Source organism: Lemur catta, unplaced genomic scaffold, assembly GCF_020740605.2.
Source record: "Lemur catta isolate mLemCat1 unplaced genomic scaffold, mLemCat1.pri scaffold_66_ctg1, whole genome shotgun sequence".
In the NCBI taxonomy this organism is placed as follows: Eukaryota; Metazoa; Chordata; class Mammalia; order Primates; family Lemuridae; genus Lemur; species Lemur catta.
The window spans coordinates 530,186-551,333 of record NW_025423865.1 but is presented as its reverse complement, the minus strand read 5'-3'; positions in this window follow the sequence as shown (position 1 = coordinate 551,333).

Here is a 21,148-nt window from a genome sequence, read left to right as displayed (position 1 = left end):
AATAAAAACAAAAATTAATTCATCAATCCAATATTCCCTTTCACATCTTACCTCTTTCTCTTCTTAATTCAGAGCCAAACTTCTTTAAAGTATTTTACAAACTCGCTCCCTCTACTTCCCCTTCCAGGCACTCTCAACCCCACAGCAATCTGGCCTCTACACACATGAAGTTCCTGGAATTTTTCTCTACATGGACACCACTAACCTCTTGCCATTAAGCATTTAAGGAGAATTCTTACTTTACCTGACATCTTACTAGGATTCTATACTTTGGGAATTACTCCATCTTTTCAACTCTATATGTTCTTATTTTCTAAGAAAGCATACTTACCTGATTTCCTTACTACTTCTCTCTCCATTTCATTTCAGGTTTTTGGTAAACTCTGCCTTCTCTTGTTGGAGTTCTACCAAATTCTGATTTCTCTTTTATTTTTATTCTGCATACCTTTGTAAGTGATTTCATTTATGCTCATGGTTTTGATTAACCCCTAAATGTGTAGGCTTCTTCTACATCTATAATCCAGATCTTTTTTCTTGAGCTTTAGACCCTGACAGCTTTCTCTCCCTCTCTTTCTCTTTCTTTCATTACGCTTGGTTGTCCCAAGGATGGTATTCACTCCCTTTTGCCATCTTAGTTTTTTTTTTTTTCCACTACACCAGCAGTTTCTTCTGGGTTTTCTAGCCTCAGTATATATAATGACTATTCATTCAGCTATCTGGATGAGAAATGTGAGTAAGCCTTTAGTCTTCTTTTTCCTCATGCTCCTTAAAAATAAAACAAAACAAAAACTATTCATATTTTCTTCTCAGTTCATAGTCTCATCTCAATTAAATTTTTGATCCTCTTGATTCCAATCTTATACATTCTGATTGTCTAATCACCCTAGCTTTTGAAGTATCTTGGTTAAATTCAATTTGTTCATGCCATCAATCTCAGGATTTTTGTCAGGAAAATAGCAATCAGAATCACTAAAGGTATTTCAAACAGGAAAGTGTTTAATACTGGGAGTTTAGTGTTCAACAAAATTTATGCAATGAATGGAGGGAAAAGATCAGGAAAATAGTTTTCTAGTTATAGGGGTTTCTATTAAGTTTTCTAGTGTCAGAACAGTTCTAGAATCCACGGGAAGCCACACTCAATGATCATACCTTTCTGGAGGCTTGGAAGTGAGAGATTTGCAGAGAAATGCCCTAGGGATGCTCAAAAGAAATCTTTTCTCAAAGCCCTGAACTTCCTACTACTGCTGGATGAGGTGCAATATGCGGCTGAAGCACTGCATGCGCATGTGCTCCCCTTCATTCCATGTCTTTCCTATGCTTGCACTGTCAGTCTCCATAATACCAATTTCAAATAAAACACCTACAGAATAAAATTATTTGCTTTTCTTTGCCATTCTAGTAAGACAAATTACCAAACCCCAATTTTTAAAAAACTTTACTTACAGATTAAAACCTACTCATCCTATTTCATGGTTGACAAGATGAGCTATTTCTAACAGACTTCTTAAAAAACACACCACTATACCTGGCCTGAAGGAGTAGGAGTAGGGCACCTGCAGACATTACGGTGAGAGCTGGAGAGTGGCCCTCAGTGTCTGGCCTGGTAACATACATGGCCCGGGGCACACTCACAGCCCCTGTAGCAACTGCTAATGCCTAAGCAGCAGCAATAACTCTAGTCTGGTGGCTCCATCGTGAGATTCAATACTGAAAATATATTAAGAAAATATTTGCTTTCAAAAAAGTAAGTTTTTAAAAATATTCCATCATGAGCCTGGACTAGCCGAAGGTACTGTTCTCAGTGAGCATGCTGAACAGCTTCTCTGAAGGGATGATAACTGGGGGACAGCCCAAAACTCTGATAGCCAAAGCTGACAGCCCTGTCGAGGATGACTTCTTGAGGTTCCAGTAGGCGAACAGCTCAGAGCTCTGTTTTTCAAGCACTTCCTCTGCCAAATCTGCAAGCACCATGTCCTCAGGTACCTTTGCTCTCAGATTTTTCTTCTTCTTCTTGGTCAAGAGTGACCACAAGTTCTCCTCTCCCACAAACTCTTATGAAGGGAAACCTGTATCACACCCATTGGAGGCAGGCATGTGATCTGAGGTAGAAGTAAACATTTCCGATGTTGCATCTGGAAAACCCAAAGGACTCAACCAGGAGACTCATGGAATTAATTAATGAATTCAGTAAAGTCTCAGGTTACAAAATCAATACACACAAATCAGAGGCATTCACATATGCCAATAACATTCAATCGGAGAACCAAATTAAGGACTCAATATACCCTTCAAAATAGCAACAAAGAAAATAAAATATCTAGCAATATATTTAACTAAAGAGGTAAAGGACCTCTATAGAGAGGACTATGAAACACTAAGGAAGGAAATTGCAGAACACGTAAATAGGTGGAAAACCATACCATGCTCGTGGATCAGAAGAATCAACATTGTTAAAATGTCTATACTACCCAAAGTAATCTATAGATTCAATGCAATTCCTATTAAATTACCAACATCATTTTTCACAGATTTAGAAAAAATAATTTCACACTTTGTATGGAATCAGAGAAGAACCCGTATAGCAAAAGCAATTTTAAGCAATAAAAACAAAATAGGAGGTATTAATTTGCCAGACTTCAAACTATACTACAAGGCTGTGGTTCTTAAAACTGCCTGGTATTGGCACAAGGGCTGGGACACAGACCAGTGGAACAGAACAGAAAATCCAAATATAAAACCATCCTCATATAGCCATCTAATCTTTGACAAAATAGACAAAAACATACTCTGGGAACAAGAATCCCTATTCAATAGATGGTGCTGGGAAAACTGGATAGCCACATGTAGAAGACTGCAACAGGACCCACAGCTTTCACCTCTCACAAAAATCAAATCATGGTGGATAACAGATTTAAACCTTAAATGGGAAATGATTAGAATTCTAGTAGAAAATGTAGGAAAGACTCTTACAGACATTGGTCTAGGCAAAGAATTTATGAAAAAAAACCCTAAGGCAATCACAGCAACAACAAAAATGAATGAATGGGACCTGATTAAATTAAAAAGCTTCTGCACAGCCAAAGAAACAGTCACGAAAATAAACAGACAGCCTACAGAATGGGAAAAAATTTTCGCATACTACACATCAGATAAAAGACTGATAACAAGAATCTATTTAGAACTCAGGAAAATCAGCAAGAAAAAATCAAGCAATCCTATCAAAAAGTGGGCAAAGGACATGAACAGAAATTTTTCAAAAGAAGATATAAGAATGGCTAACAAACATATGAAAAAATGCTCAACATCCCTAATCATCAGGGAAATGCAAATCAAAACCACAATGAGATACCACTTAACTCCGGTGAGAATGGCCTTTATCAAAAAATCCCAAAACAACACATGTTGGCGTGGATGCAGAGAGACAGGAACACTCATACACTGCTGGTGGGACTGCAAACTAGTGCAACCCCTGTGGAAAACATTATGGAGATACCTTAAACAGATTCAAGTAGACCTACCATTTGATCCAGCAATCCCATTATTGGGCATATACCCAGAAGAACAGTCATTCTATAAAAAAGACACCTGTATTCGAATGTTTATAGCAGCACAATTCACAATCGCAAAGATGTGGAAACCATCCAAGTGCCCATCAATCTATGAATGGATTAGTAAACTGTGGTATATGTATACCATGGAGTATTACTCAGCTATAAGAAATAACGGTGATATGACATCTCTTTGGTTCTCCTGGAGAGAGTTGGAACCCGTTATATTAAGTGAAGTATCCCAAGAATGGAAAAACAAGCATCACAACTACTCACCAGAAAACTGGTTTCCCTGATCATCACCTAAATGCACATCGGGGAAGGATACCAATTGGATATCAGACTGAGAAGGGGTGGGGTGGGGGGGAGGGAATGGGTGTATGCCTACATGATGAGTGCGTTGTGCACTGTCTGGGGAATGGTCATTCTTGAAGGTGCTGACTCAGGGAGGTGGGGGGGAGGGGATGGAGGTATGACTACATGGTGAGTGCCAGGCGCACTGTCTGGAGAATGGACAAGCTTAAGGCTCTGACTCAGGGGGAGGGGTGGGACACGGACAATGTATATAACCTGAGCTTTTGTACCCCCATGAAGAGCTCAAATAAAAATAAATAAATAAATAAATAAATAAATAAATAAATAAATAAATAAATAAATAAAAATAAAAAATAGAATTCAACATTTCCATAGTTCCTTGACTAAATCCCACTGTTGCTGTTCTACTACCTCCTGTGTAAACAGAGAAGACTTGTAATGAGGGTCAAACAGTGTAGCAAAGTTGTATCTGGGGTCATGGAGGATGGTGGACAATCAGCTCACCAGACTCCTTCAAGAACTTCAGCATGGTGTCGATGCCCACCATCTCCTCAAAGAGCACCTCATTTTTTATATTGAGAATGTGGATCATGGGGATGACTTGGCTTAAAGCAGATACCTGTGTGGCTGTCTCCCAACTGTTAGCATGGAAGTGTTTTGGCACGTGTCACAGACTGGATCACCTTCCACTGGTCACAACCGATTAGTTCTTTCAAATTATGCTCTGTTGGCATCTTATTAATAGCCTTTTTTTGTTCAATGAGTCATTCGAACATATGAAATGATGTCCTCCATTTGGATGCAGTATTTGTTTTTTTTTTTTTTTTTTTTTTGAGACAGAGTGTCACTTTGTTGCCCGGGCTAGAGTGAGTGCCGTGGCATCAGCCTAGCTCACAGCAACCTCAGACCCCTGGGCTTAAGTGATCCTACTGCCTCAGCCTCCCTAGTAGCTGGGACTACAGGCATGAGCCACCATGCCCGGCTAATTTTTTTTTGTATATATATTTTTTAGTTGGCCAGATAATTTCTTTCTATTTTTAGTAGAGACGGGGTCTCACTCTTGCTCAGGCTGGTCTCGAACTCCTGACCTCGAGCGATCCACCCGCCTCGGCCTCCCAGAGCTAGGATTACAGGCGTGAGCCACCGCGCCCGGCCTGGATGCAGTATTTTGAATAAGATGGTGCTGTGGCAATTTATGTTGCTTCTGCATCTCTGCTAGCTTCTTTTTGGCTTTCGGTGATCGATGTACCCATTCACACATCTTCCGTGCAATGCTAAAGAAGTTCTGCACCACTCTGTGGCTCTTACTATCCTCACATTTACAATCAACTTGATCATATGGCTAAAGCACTGCACGCTCCTGTACTTCCTTTAATGTCTTTCCTATGCTTGGATTGTCAGTCACCATAATACCAACTTGAGAGCCAATCGAGGTAACTGAGGCTTTGTACCAACATTCCAGCTTCTTCTGAACGTTGTTGCTGCTACAGTCACCATCAATCTGTGACACATCTAAAAAGTGCTGACCAATGGTGGTCCTCATAGTGTGGTTACACTGACAACTCGAAGGAGACCCAGTAAGCCTTTAAATGGTCAGGTCCTCTTGAGTCTGGCTATTCACACATATTCCTGAAGTGAACTGGATCCGAATCTCACCTTTCTTAAGATGTGACACAATTATTTGCTTCGTATTACCACACATACCTGGGATAGCTATTCTAAAGAAGTAAGATGGGGAGGGTAAGGAACATGGAGTTTTCAAGTATTGGAGCAGTCTGTTAGAGTCATCATTGTCTACAAAGATGGCGGAAGGTCAAGTATGATCACTGCAGCTATTAGACTTGTGATCCTACTTTTGCAACTGGGTGAGAATCAGAAAATGTGTCATTGGTGTCACCAAAGGAAGGAGGTCCTAATAATTCTGTGTTCAGTGCCACACAGATGTCCGGAGAAGAGGACTGCACTGTCTCTGAGATTTTGGTTTCAGCACATTGCTGTGGAACGTCTGCAAATGTCTCAGGAGACAACAGGTGCCCAGGGTAGTTGGCTTCTTCCCTCTGCTGATCTGGCCACAGCATAATCACACAACTTCAGTCTGTGGAACAAACAGAAAAATGCTTCCACAGCTTTAAGGTCTTTTTGCTATTCATAGGAAACACAACCTGATTATATCTCATGACCGCTGTTTCCAAGTCAGTTCATCTGGAGAAGAAACTTTCTGCAGAAGCCAAGTGACATACACAGAATTTGCCAAACTTGCACAGAGAAAGCTCTTATGGTTCCTGACTACTTCAGAATGCCATCTGTGCACCAGTCTCCTCATCAGACAGCTTCTGCCCATGGCACCCTTCTTCCCCAGACTGATGACAAAACTGCAGTACTGCACACTGTCTTGAGACTGCCCATGAAAACTGATGCCAACCTTCTGACTTCAGTCTTTTCATGACCTTTTTATTCTTCTGGAAGACAGCACCACACTCAAATATTCCAGACCTCAACCCTGGGACTGATGCTTCTCAGGAGAGGACATCACGGCCTCCCCAACATCACTGGAGGATGACAACACCAACACAGCTTCCATCAGCACATCGCCAGGGTTCAAATGCAATGACAGGTCCTCAGTCAACCAATCAGGGAGGAGGAAGCTGAAGGGGACTCTTTGACCAGTTTTCCTGGAGATGACTACACAGACCTTAGATACTCCTCTGGAGACAGTAGAGAGGGTACCTGGTTTGGGTGGGTGGAGTACAGAGGCAGGATGCCCGGGTCCCCATTCTCCTGCACCACAGTGGAGCACTGTGCTCTTCACACATGTGCCTGATGAGACACCTGGTAGCCACATCCTTCCCATCCTTTCCTTTGCTTAACTCATTCATGCAGTGAATGCAGACAGCTTCAGAATTATCTAGAGGGCACAGGGCAAAGTGCTTCCAGACAGAAGATCTTCTGGACCCAGCTGTGCTCTTTGGAAGTGGTTAAGTTTCCCCTATGGTTTTTCTGTGGTTTCTTCATGATGGAGAGTTGCCAGGAAGGGAGTCCCTGGAGCTATAGTATTCAATCCTTCATGACACACACAAAAACATGTAGCAGAGACTTGCTTCTTGGCTTAATGACAGGATGCCTGCCATCTTGATAACATACAGAGTTTCCTTTTGCACTATACCTCATTGGCTTCCTAGCTCCATCTGAACATGGGCCCTGGCTGGTCTCTTCCTGGAAAAGGGATGGAAAGTGACAGGGTTTGCAAGAGGCCTTGGAGTTGGAGTACGCCGACTTTGGGTCACCGCTGAGCAGGCTGCCTTATCAGTGGCACCGCTGCTGCCAGGCTGTGCTACGCCACCAGCCGGACGGCCCCACACTCATCTCAGTGCCCTCTCCTGGGCACGCGGCTCCCACTGATTTCATTCATTAGCTGTGACTTAGACCACCCGGCCCCAAATACCCCTGTGAAACCACCAGACACTGCGCCCCTCCTGTATAATATTTTTTGACATCAAATTATTCTAATGGGAAGCTATCTTACTTTTTGGAGGTTTACCTCCAACAACAGTAAATTTTTGTGGATTTTTCAAGAGTTCAATAGCTTCCTGGAATTCTTGTATAGCTTCCCTCCATGTAAACTGACACCGTTTACCAAATAATTTTAAGTAATGGTTAAATTTGCTTAGGTTATTGAGGCTTCATATTTGAAAATCTCAAATTTAATTTGCATGTGAATTAACTGGCCCTGTTCTTTGTTTCAGGGAAAAGAGTATACAAAAATGCTCCCTTTGTAACCACACAGTGGGGTTTCTCCTGATCCTTCTTTTCCAATTATGCAGTCTTCTTGCTAGCCTGACAAAAATCATTCTGAACTTCTTCCATTTTCTCAGTGAGAAAACAGAAGTCAAATAACGCATTGGGCAAGCTTAAAAAGAAACTACCTGGAAAGGAGCAGACCAAAACATGAAACACATCTTTAGGCCAAAGAGCATTCTGAAAATAGGAAATTAAAATCATGATTACATTGTATTTCTACAAAAGCTTACTAGAAATATTTCCAGGAAATACCAAAATTATTAAAAAGCAAAGTTTTCAGTTATTTTTGGTTGGGCTTGGAATGGTCTTTGAATGCTAGTCTGATTAAATCATTCAAAACGTCCTAAAATTTTTATCAAGTTAATGGTTAAAAACAAATCTTTGCCACTCCTCAGCCTAGGAGAAATGTGTACATTTCACACCATCTATTCTTTGAGCCAAAACCTAGAAACAAAGCAAACGTCCACTTAAAATAGAATGAATATTGTGGTATTTGTATAGTAGATTGCTATGCAGCAAAGATAAAAACAAGTACAACTTCAAATAACATGGATGAATCACATACTCATGTTGGGCAAAAGAAGTCAGACCCAAAAAAGCCTATTCTACATGGATCATATTTACATAAAATTCAAAAACAAGGGAAACTAATGTATGGTATTAGACAGGACAACGATTACCCTTAGGATGGGGAAAGAGTGTAACTAGAAGGAAGCCTTAAGGAGTTTCTGGTAAAGTTTCTTTCTTGAGCTGGGTACTGGTATCATAAGTGTACTACCTTTGTGAAAATGGATTCAGCTACACATTTATGATTTGTATACTTTTGTGTGAATAAACTAAACTTCAGCAAAACTTTTAATTAAAATAAATTTACTGCTGGGTTTATTACAAGAGCGCCTTTTAAAATATTCAAGGATATCCATAAACTGAAAGGAGACTAAAATACATTTGATCAAATACTAGACATAATACCAACTTTAAATTGCAGGAATAAAGCAAAAGAGATTAAACATCATTCACTACTCAAATGAACTACAGTCTCTGCCCAGTTGCTGTGGCAGGAGAATTCCCGACAGAAGAATGGAAAATGTATTGAGAAAAATACTGTTAAGGGGATCAAGATAATGGATGAAGTTATAAATAGTCCCTATTAGTATTTTTAAGGCTGTGCATAAAACCATGCCTATGTAGTCAAAAGTACTGGGTAATGAAATGACATATAAGCTCTTTAAGACTCATAAAGATTGATCACAGGAACTACCTAATGGCAACCCTGCTCTACTAAATGCTATTAAAAATAACCTTGCTCTGTGTAAACTTAGATTTTATACCAACCATAAAATTGATTCATTTTACCAAAGAAAACTTTGTAAGGATCTACCTTAATTCTGAGGTCTCTTTTTCTAATGCTTAGTCATCAGCAAGTCTTTAGTTTGAGACTCAGAAATCCTATCCCAAAAGAAGTGTGAAATATTCAGTAAATAAATAAATACAATGCAGACAGAAAATAAACATGCCTTAGCTGACCACAGCCTTAATGCAAGTTCAATTTAGAGCAGGCTTTCTGACTGCAGACCTCGGATAGAATGAGAAGGGCCCACTGATGATTCACATTTTTAAATAATCACTGTTGTCAGCCTCTTCCTCAATTGTTCCCTTTTTACAATTCCAACAGGGTTCAAGGCTATTTTAATTGCAAAGCAAAGGAAACGACTGCTTGGTAAAACTACCATAATGATTTCTGATACCTTATTCCCCAACAGTCAAGGTTGAAAAAACATGGTTATTTATAAATAGGGCTACGAATATGGAAAGAGGAAAAGCACAAATAATATCATCAGCCTCTTGAGAGTTAGGCCTCTCCTTACCTAGATCATGTATTTCAAAAATCAAAGACAATCACCCAGCCTCTGTAGTTCACAGAATCAAATACAACCTAGCAGATATGATGGGAAAGCCCAGAGAAGACCACAGTGTGGGGCTACAGTTCCAGAACTCACATTTGCAAGACAAAAAAGAAACAAAAATCAGTAGGAGAAAAGACTCATCTTGATTGGTCTTGACATAATTCGTGATCCCCAACTTCCAGTGGGCCTGACAGTCACAATTCCCATTTCCACTCATTCTTCTAGTCCTCCGTGACTCCATACCTCCTCCATAAACCACTAAGCCCTCCTCTTCCATACATACTCTCCGCAGGTAACTTGAATCTGTCTTCGCTATCTGTGCATTTCCACAAAACTCCACCTGCCACCTTACCATCATCTCCACTTTAAAAACTTTCCTGAAGCTTCAGAATCTGAATCCCATATAAACAGGGCAGATGTAGGCGGCAGCCTACCCCTGCAGAAGCTGCTAACTGTAGGCACCTGGGTGAGAGCACAAGGGCCAACAGATCTAAGGATGAGAGCAGGAGGAGCCGGGGCTGGGAGGGAGACGCAGGTGGACACATCACTAGATGCTTCTGCTGCTGACTTTGGGGGCGACCGCCTCTCTGCCATACTGCCTGGAACCTGGCAGCTTGTGAGGGGTGGGCGACACCAGGAGCACTGTGCAGGGCGTGGCTGGCGACCATGGCGCCCTTACAACCTTCTCCTGTCCTTACCCCACGGCCCCTCACAAAACAGTCTCCCTCTTCCTCTACACTTTCAATGCCAGCAGCAGCACAAACCTAGGACATCCGCCACTCACCGTCATTCACATTGTATTGCAGAGCCACTCCTGGGAGCAGAAACCTAAGCCCACCCAGCATGAAACCACAGTGGAGAACGTGGTGGTGCTAAAGGGCATCACCTCACACTGGCCCCTGTAGTACAGAGGCTGAGCTTCACCTGATGCCCTCACACCCACTGTGCAAAATCCACCAGAAACCAACTGACAACTTACGCCCACTGATGGGCGGGTGTGGGGAACATCACCCCTGATCTAGCTCCCTGCTGTACTTACACCTAGCAGCTACACAAACCGCTATGGGGAGGAGAAGCAGAACCTGGACACAGTGTCCCCCCCCCCACACACACACACACGCGCGGTGCCCCTTTCCACTCACGCGCCCTTACCAGGTCTGCAAGGCCTCTGAGTACCGAGGACCAAGTCCCTCCCCCGTGCCAACTGAGTCCTTGCTTACCTGCCTCTCACGACAGGATCCTCACAAACAAGTCCCTCTCAAGTCCTGGTTCAGTCCTTCCTTGGGTGTTGCTCACTGTAGGATGCTCTGTTCCCAGGAGATTCAAAGGCAGTTCTGGCCACAAAGCCCTCACCAACGGAAATCTCTCGGCCAGAGCAAAAAGAAAAACCACCAGACCCCTCAACAAGCTCTCAAGAGCCAAAGGAAAAAAAAAACAGCTTCAATCTGTGGCAGACAATTTATAGCCTCGTATATTCAAATGAGGTATTGTAAAATACCCATTCTGATTGGATGTCATTATCCAATCACAATTGGTCTGTCAATTTCTCTTTTCAAAGGGCCTCTTCTAGAATACCCGTTCTGATTGGATTGCACTATCCAATCAGAATTAGACAGTTTTTTTCATCCAATCAGAATGTACATTCCAGAAAGCCTTCTTGGAATATGAAAGCCTATAAATGGCCTGCTGAGGCCAGAATAAGCCTTGTGACAGCGCTTCAGTCTTACTGGTGGAGAGTGAGACTGGAAACGGACCTGGCGCCCAGTGGTAGACCTCTTTTCGCCTCGGATTCCCAGGTGAGGAGAGGAAGAGCAGAATGCGGGGGACCTGCTGGCTCGCAGCAGGGATGGAAAGCCTTTCAGGAGCCCCTCGCTCCTTGTCTTGAGCTGTCCTTCTCCCGCAGCACCGCCTCTGCCTTCTGGGTTAGGTGTAGTTGGGTTTCCTCATCTCTGGCCCTTCTTAGGTTTCCTGTTTTCTTCTCTTTTCTCCAGCCACTGTGGGTCTCCTCTTCCTGCACATCGTGCCAATTTCTCACTCCCTAGGGGACTAGCGCCAGAAATCCTTACTCATCCGGCTCCCTGAGGAGCCTGCAGCTTCCACTGTGTCTCTATTCTATTCTGTCCTGTTGCTCACAACTCAATCTCTCCACCTTTGTGGGTGGTTTTCATTTTCCCTCTTACCTGGTCTGCCCCACCACTATCTCTTGGGTTGTCAAAAACCTCCTGGTGTCTCCCTTTCCTTGCTCTTTCTGGGCCAATATTTACATTAATTTTTCATTTTTAATTTGAGATACTGAAAATTAAGGTTACAAAATTAAGGTTTAGAAGCTTAAAATTTCTTCCTAGATGTAAAAAGACGTAGACCTTTGGATGTTTATTTTATCCCCTGTGTAAACTTAGTCAAACACGTTGTACTGTGGAATGAGATTTAAAAGCGCAATCCCAAAGCCTAAAAATAGGGGACAGTAATGGAAATTTTGGCAGCTTTTGTACCTATTGGGCAATGACACAAGACCTGATTCTTTGAGAGTAATTTTAGTTAGAGGATAATTCTAAGAAAGCTTTACCGATTAGCCTTTTTAGGAAGGCAGGAAACTGCAGCCAATCAACTCCCTGCAACTGGGAGCGGGAAAGGGGCTACCACAGCAAAACCCCACAGGAACCAGGGCCTGAGGGGAGGCTGCCCCAAGGCGGGGCGGGGAGGGGGCTAGATGCCTGGAGGCGCGTCCCCACCCTCCTGGAGAGGCTGAGTGCATCCCATCTGTAACCCCGTGCACCCGGAAAGGGTGCGGAGGGAAGCTTGGGGTTTGGGGGTGAAGGCAGGCGGCCTCCCGCGCTGGGCAAAAGGCAACGGGCCTGGGGCTCCTGGGTTCCCAGGGACTCCCCGGATCTGTCCAAGTCCAGGAGACGCAAGCAGCCTGCTGGGAGCCAACTTTGTGCGCGGCGGTCGGGGTCGGGGATGGGGTCTGGGTACGCGTTACCCGAGCACCGGAGCGCGGTCGGCGCCAGCAGGAGCCCGAGCGGCAGCGCCCGGCCCGGGGACGGCACGGTCCTCGGCACACGGTGGGCGCGGCGCGGGGCTGGTCCTCTCGCGCGCCCGGCCCGGCCCGCAGCTCCCGGGAGCAGCCCCGGCTTCTACGCCCGGGCGCCCGGCCTGGCTCACTCCCGGCACGCCGCTCCGCCTCATATGCAGGCGCGGGCTCTGCTGGCGCTTCCTCGGCTGCGCCTCTGCGCGCTCTCCTGGGCTCGGCCGTGGCGGGCGGAGAGCCGGGGGCCGCCGGAGCTCAGCGCCCCGCGCCCTCGCCCGCCGCCCCGCGCTTGGCCCGAGTTGCGCGGCCCCCGCCACCGCCGAGGCTCCTGCGCCCCAGAGCCGGTCCCATCCCAGTCGCGCCGCCGCCGCCTCAGCCAGCCCCGCTGCCGGCCGCCTCTCCAGCCAGCCAGAGAGTGAAAATTAAATTCTTTACTATAGAAATATATACAAAAATAAATTGTAGTGTAAATACTAAGAAGTTTTATTATGAATATACTCTGAACTAAAACCTCTGTTCTATACATATACATAGATTTATTTCTTCATGTGCCTTATCATACAATTTTCCGTTTTCTGCTATGCTTTAAGCACATACTTGATTGAGTGGTCCTGTCTCTTTTTGTTTGTTTCTTCTTCCTCCTCCACCTTTTAAAAATGATTTACCCCAGCCTAAAGTTCTCCTCGCAGAATACTTTTCCTCAGTTGTCTATCCTTTCAGTGCCTCTGTCTTCATTGTTACCACATTTAGTTACAGCTTTCTACTGAGTAGCTGTTTGTGGCTTTCTTTCAACAATCGTTGCCTCACAAGTTTTATTTTTATTTTTTTTTCTCTTTCTTGAGAGAACCTGAATTATACAGTAATTTATCTTTAGCATTTTGACAAACATAATAGAAGTGGTTTATAGTATTAGCAAAGCCAACCCATTAAAATAAATTATTACTAAAAACTGAACTGTAACATTTTCCCCGGCAAGAGATAATTCGTCCAAATGTGAATGATACAAACACATATCACAATATAACTCAAAATTGATTAACTATCTTAATGATAGTTATTTTGATAGTCCTCTAAGCTGACTAGGTACATTTTTGCCCCAGGCTATTTTGGTTAAGAATATAATCCAATGGATATTACAGTATTTGTAGAATAATCAAGTATGGGTAAGGGGAGTAAAATTTTGAGGACATTTGTATCATCTTTTCATAATCTTCACCCCGTGAGAAGATGTAGATTAGTAAATGACAGAATTGAGGGTTGAATCTGCATCTGATTGACTCCAAATCCTCTTTTCTTTGTGTTAGATCATATAGTAATGGTCAATGTTATAATTGTTTTACCAGTTTGATACTTGTTATTCTTAAAGGTATTGTTTTTTGTTCTAGGATGTTCCACAATGAACCTTAACAAACGTAATTACTGCTTCTCAGAGATCCAGGAAAAACTGTAAACTATTTGAAGATAACCTATTCTTGTGTTATTCACTGATTGTTCATTACAAATATTTTCATATATTGTTTACTTTCTTTTTACTGTAGTAGAAGCAAAATATTGTACTGTGAGAACAGATAATGGAATCGTGTTTGAGGACAAGGTTTGTGATCATGCAAATGAAGATGTGTTTGAATCCTTTCCTACATCAGCCAAAGTCCAGAGCTTTTCACATCCTTCATTCTGATCACCTGAGGCTCCTCTGAAACCTTCCTTTCGGTCTTTGGAAAACTGTGGCCTTACAAAGGCAAGTTACGATTTAAAATTTTTTCTATATATTTTTTAATATACCACTCACCCATCCTCATGATGCAGACAAAAATGGTATAAAGAAATGGACCTCCTCAAGGCCATAATAGAAAACAAATGTAATAACAGAAGGAAGGATGTACAGGATTGAGATTTGTAAAAAGTTGAGCAGAGTAAATCATTCTTAGGTTAGAAATTGTGGAAGGAAAGAATTAGAAAGCAACCCAAAAGAATAGCTCAACAAATATGGAAATGAGGAGGGGGATGAAGGAGAAGAATTCATTGAGGAAGGGTGAGATGGATACAAAGTTTGAATAAGAGTCAAAATGACAGAGATTATTATGAAAAGACAACAGAAATGAGTTAAACGAGAGCAGGAACTCTTCTATATGTTAGAAATTATTTTCATGCAAATTAAGAAAAGAAAGGCAATGGAAAAGAGGCTCAATTTCTTTTCAATGACTTCTAGATGGTTTTATGAAAAAAGAGAAGTTAAGGGTGACTATAATGAAAATTAGTATATTGTAAATTTAAAAATAGCTGCAACAGAATATTTGAAATGATTCTGCCATAAAGAAAAGATAAATATTTAACATGACACATATCCCAATTATGCTAAGATTCTGTGAATGTATCAAACCATATGTCCCTTCAAATACTTACACCTTTTATATATCAATTAAAAACAATTTTAAAGGGAAAAATCATTTTTAAAAAAATTACTGAAGTAATATCTTATATTTAATCAAGTAAAACCTGTGTTTCCAGATAATGCAAAGTGAAATATATTTTAGGCCTTATCTGATTTTTATGAATTATTAATTTTTTACTCTTTCGTTTCTTCTTTAAGGTTTCTAACTTGTCTTTTGTATATCCATAACTTAACTAATTTATCTTGCTGTTTGATTCAGTCTTTACAGCCATTTTAGATCTGTTTGAGAATAGAGTGAGAGAAAGGAATTATTAATCAAAATTAAAATTCCTGGTTATATGAAGGAGGTTCTTAATCCATATCCATTAAATAAGAACTAACCCTCTTGAAGAAATAAAGGTAACAATTATTTATTTCTGGAGGTATTCTATCTTGTGCCAATAATTTCTCCATATAATGGACACACCTGTGTATACATCACATGAATGCAATCATAATTGATCATTGTTCTCTAGAATAACCTACTTATTATCATAGAATTATAAAGAAGGGGCACCTGCCAACAGAGTATACACAGTCATATCTGGAAGATGATTTTTTACCTTGAAAAATATCTCCAGCATTGGGAACATTTTATATTGTTCTCAGGAAGCTTTATCAAGTTCAGTATTGATAGTTGTTATATTTTGCACATAAATGTGTGTTCATCTGTAAAACTCAGAAATCCTGTAGACTTGCTTTTGTAATCCTCTCTCCACTCCTCATGTGAATATTGGGGCCTGGTTGACAATTGTAGATGTGTTTGAAGATTCTTAAATCTTCAATTTGGGTAATCATAGCTTTATTTTCTGTATAATAGATGATATCCCCAATTTTTAACTACCTTCTTATATAATGTAAATATGAAATTAGAGCTATGAGTATGTTGCTTACGTGGCAGTAAGAAAACCATGTGAAACTTAGTAGAGGATTTTATGTTTCTTTCTTACATGATGGTAGTACTTAGAAATACCTCATAATTCTGCATCACATAAGCATTTCTCTTCTACAGTTTAAAATTTTAAGATTAATTTTAAAAATAATCTTCTTGCAGCATCTTAAATTGGCATTTTACAATTAAAATTTTATTCAATTTAAAAGTGCATATTACCATAATCAAGAAATAAATATTTTCATATATTAATGCTCTTGTATCCCATATCATTCAAATATTAAAAGGTATAACTGAAAAATTGAATCATATTTTTTCCTCCTCTTGTTTTCATTTTCAAAATTTCAGAGTTCTATGTAGGTTTTCATTATTTAATTCTACCCAGTTTAGTATATTTAAATACATTTTACAAATAGTCATCCTTTTTCTCACACTGCCCTGTCTAAAAACCCTTCATGTCCTTTTCCAACACTTTGTCTGTCTTTCATAATATGGCCATATATCTTTGCAGCATGTCCTGTGCTTCCCAGGTAGACCTCACTGCTCTCTCCTTTGTACTCTTACTGTCCTTTATTCACTTTAATGGTAGAAACAGTGAATTATTCTTTTCTTTCTTTCATTTATCTGATTTGATATATCTCATACATTTCTTGCATCTCAACCTCCTCTTGAATATTATCAGCGTCTCCCAGGATAGTGCCTATGATTTGACAGACACAGTAAATGTTTATTGTCTTACTGACTGACTGAGCACGTGAGTGAGTGAGTAAATAATAACTGCAATGTTTTCTGAAGTTGGGATTTTTTTTTTAATAGGATGAAGCAACAAAACCAGTATCTGGACAAAAGGAAAATGGTATTGGTATTATTGAAAATGCTGCAAGAGAGCAAAAAAATATTGTCAATTTCATATGTGTGCACACAAATAACAGAAGTGGTGAGTTAGTGAATACCTCTGACAATATTTGATCCTTAAATGCCATCATGAAAAAAACATTGAAAGTATGTAGACCCAAGTATATTATCCATTTCTTTTAAATATTTTTCTTTTGCTGTCTTTATTTTTTTCTATTTTTTTTTATTTCAGCTTATTATGGGGGTACAAAAGCTCAGGTTATATATATTGCCCATGTCCCGCCCAGCCCCCTGAGTCAGAGCCTCAAGCGTGTCCATTCCCCAGACAGTGTGCCTGGCACTCACCATGTAGTTGTACCTCCATCCCCTCCCTAAAACTGGTTCAACATTAAAATTATTTTTGCTATTAATTTTATTTTATTGAAATAAAAATGAATGGTGATAGACTTGTATATGAATTTAAAATTTACATTAAAAATGTTTTTATGAATGTATCTGTGAATAACATGTTTTAGACAAGATGTCTGCATTGGAAACTGGACAAAATGAAGACGCAGAATCACCTCAGGATTTGGAGGTACTGTCTACTGTTGTTATTATTTTAAAATATAAGTATCAAATGATATTAAAACCTAAAAGGAGATGTTTTGACTTTACATTCTCACCTCTGCATATGCCCATAAGAAATTATTTTCTTATATTTTCAGCTCATAATTAAAAAAGTGATTATTATTACATAGTACAACTCTGCTCATTTTTGGGATTCATTTAAGAAACTACTATAGTATAGTGCAAAAAAATAAGGGTTGGAACAGGAATCAATTTGGGTTCCGATGTTATGTTTATCTACAATCTAAAGAATTATTCCAGGTCAACCTGTGGTCAAATGAATCATTAGATGTGTAAAAGTCCTAATGATATTCAGAGAGAAACCATCTGGACTATTGCATTTTCCAACTTGGAACATAAAAAGATAATATCCATAACTTGAAGGTGTTAGTGTAATTGGGTTGTCAGGTATAGATCTGCAAGCAACATTTCAGGAGAAGGAAAGGTATGGGAACAGTAAATATGTAGGACTGTAGTAACAGTTTGGTTATTGCTGTTTTAGTAAGTAGAATTCCTTTTTAAAAATAGAACGCATTGGATATTTTTGTGGCACCCATGTTTGTACTAGTGTAAGTATAAAATAATGACACTGTACATTAAGGTGACAACTGTGGAAAGAGCTGGGAAGGGTCTGATGATAGAAGAGCTGCTGCACAGTGGCATCAGCACTGAGTGGAAGACATGTTAGTGTCCTGGTACTGTCACTTACTAGCCATGGAATCTTGAAAGTAATGATTTATTCTATTCAGATATCAGGGACCTTCTTCAAAAACATGGTACTGACATCTATTCCTTAAGAATGTGTAATGAACCAATATGGTAAGAAATGTGAAAACATTTTGTAAACTAGAGGGTGTTTATACCAATGGAGGACCAAATGATTACACTGGTATTCACTGACTTAATAAAGCTTGCAAGTACTTTTTGCAAAACAGAAGGCAGTAGTGCTAAGAAAAGAATGGAAGTTATAACAGGCATATGGATTCCTAGTTTGGGTTATGTTAAGTTTGGGCAGACTATTACTAGAGATGTCCTATAGGAATATAGTGATTTGATGCTTGAGACCCTCCTGATGGGATTTTAAATGTTTCGCCATTGATTAAATGTCTGTTATTGAGTACCAACTACATACTGAGCAGTAAGACATTGAAAATACAAGATGAGAAGGGAATATGCTATAGGAGTAGGAACAGAAAAACAAGTAAACAACAAAGACATATAAGTCACTATAAGTTCTGCATATAAATAAAACAGAAACGGTTTGTTTAGAAAATATTGAGGTAATTTGTAGTTAGGATGGGGATGGAAGTGGGAGTAGAATTCTGTAGTCAGAGAAGATCTTTCTGAGGGTGGTGACATTTTAGCTGCCCACTTTCACATGACTAGAGAAGGAGCCAGCCATGCAAAAGTCTAGGAGGACATTCTGGACGGAGAGATCAGTGGATCACATCTCTTCATTTTACCCTTAACATCCTAGAATGACCAGGAAGAGGGATAATTACCATCCTACTCATTTTTGTTATTATTAAGTATAGGAAAAAATGTGGAAATAAGTGTCCAGCACATTTCAGATGCCTCATAAATAAATATTCTCATTCTTCCCTATTTATTAAGGCTTGATATTCTTTTTTGAAGTTTTTTTTTCATTAAGATTTATTTTGTGTATCTCTAATGTTTGCTTGCTTTACTTTATACATCTCTAACATTTGCTTGGTTTTATTGAAATATGACATAAAGAAATGTTTTTCTTACTACCTCATCAGCTTATTCAACCATTCATACTATTAGTAAAAATTTTATTAAAAAATATTTAGATATTTGCAAGCCCTTGTTTCCAAAATGGCACAGCTTGTTAAATGAGCTTTTCATCCTGAACTTGACATACGCTAATGTTTCTTATCATGCTAAGTATCTTAACACTAAAAATTTCTATAGTTAAAAGTATATTAAATATTTATTTACCTAATTATTACAGTAAGTGTATTAAATACATTTTTTAAATACTCTTATTCTTGGTGGGGATTGCAAAGCACAGTTAGGTATTTTGAAGTTACTTCCTTGTTGAAATGTGTATACCCATTATTATTTTTTCTGTGAATATACTCCCTTTCTCAACCATTCTTGGTTTTCAGAGTCAATAGCCATAAATAGATAAAAGGTAAGCTTGCTCTAGATAACATATGTGAGGTTCCCTATTGAAATGCTTTGATTTTCAATACATGCTTCTCTCATTTTTAAATCTAATTGCTTTTAAAATAGGAAATTCAGATATTTTTAAGAATGTGATTATGAAATCTTGATGGAACTCATTGTTATTGTTTTAATTAAAACTCATTATTGATATTACTTTTTACAGAGTATCTCCACGAATCTTCCACAGAATTATGGTGGTGATTTATCTGGGGCTGAAGTTAACAAACAAAAAAATACAGCCAATGGGCAAGTAGAAGGTAAGAATCATATTTTATTAAAAGGAAGCCATTTAAAAGACTTTATTTAAAAACATGTGCACTGATAATATTCTAAAATCCAAAAAATATCATCCAGCATCAAGAAGCAGGCATATGCAATGGAGGGTGGTCAACTAAAATAATTATTCAGAAAAAGGATAAGCAGAGTGTTAGAAAGGTGGGACAAATAGTAAGTGAGCTTCCAATACCAGTGTGTGTCAGAGAAATATAGCAGACATTTCTCACTCTTCTTATCTCCCTCACTGTTGGGAAGGTATGAAGGATTGAGGCACCTGAACCTGTAGAACTACATTTTCTGTCCTACAGAGGAATAGAAGCATATATAGTCAGCGATGCATGTGTATAATTCAGTGTCATATGAAATGGTGTTACTTCATAGGATAGAATTATACAGCTCAAAATAAAAGCATTGGAAAGAAGAAGAGAATAGGGTCAGTTATGGAGAGATCAGGGTAGAGGCTGATAAACAGCACATTCAAAACATTATGACTTGTAATGCAGTTTCAGTTTGGGTGACATGATAGGGAGGAACTTGAGGCTAGATTCCAAAAGGGTCAGTTCAGGTAGAGGAAGGTGGAAGCACACTCAGTGTAGACCAGAGCGTCTCAAACTTTCATCAGTCAGCTGGGGACCTTGTTAAAAATGCACACTCTGAGTCAGCAGGTCTGGGATTCTGCATTTCTAATATGTTCTGAGCTGATGCTGGTGCTGGTGGTCCTTGGGTATAGACTTCCTTTTAGAGAAATCTGGAAGAGGAGCCATTGGATAACAGTTTGAGACATTACAGGATCGGGGAAAACATTATTTATTTATTTATTTTTTATGTCTGAGCATGTTTGTAGCCAGAGGGGAAGGAGCCACGTTATGAGGAAGGAGAAATTAGAGATGTAAGATACTACTGCTAAATAAAGAGGAAAGATGTGGTGGGAACAATACATCAAAAAAAGGAAAAAGGGGTAGAATAAGGACCACAGATCTCGAGATGACTGTTGTGAAGGAAGAAGGATTGTCAGGGGGTAAGGGGGGAGGAAAAAAAGAAGTTAGGAAGGTGATTTTGGAGTTGATGAGGAAACTTGGGAGGTTTTCAGATGACTTCAGTATGTTCACACTCAAACAGAAGCTTAGATTATTGCTGCTCTAAAAGTTACTGGAAGCAGGAGGGAGTGAACAATAGTAACCTATTTTTCCTGCCCATAGCTGTCAGCCATCAAATATACATGTTGTATTAATATTAGTTAATCAAATGAGATTAATTTGAATATAGGAGCATCAGCTGCTTTTTTAACATAGCTGA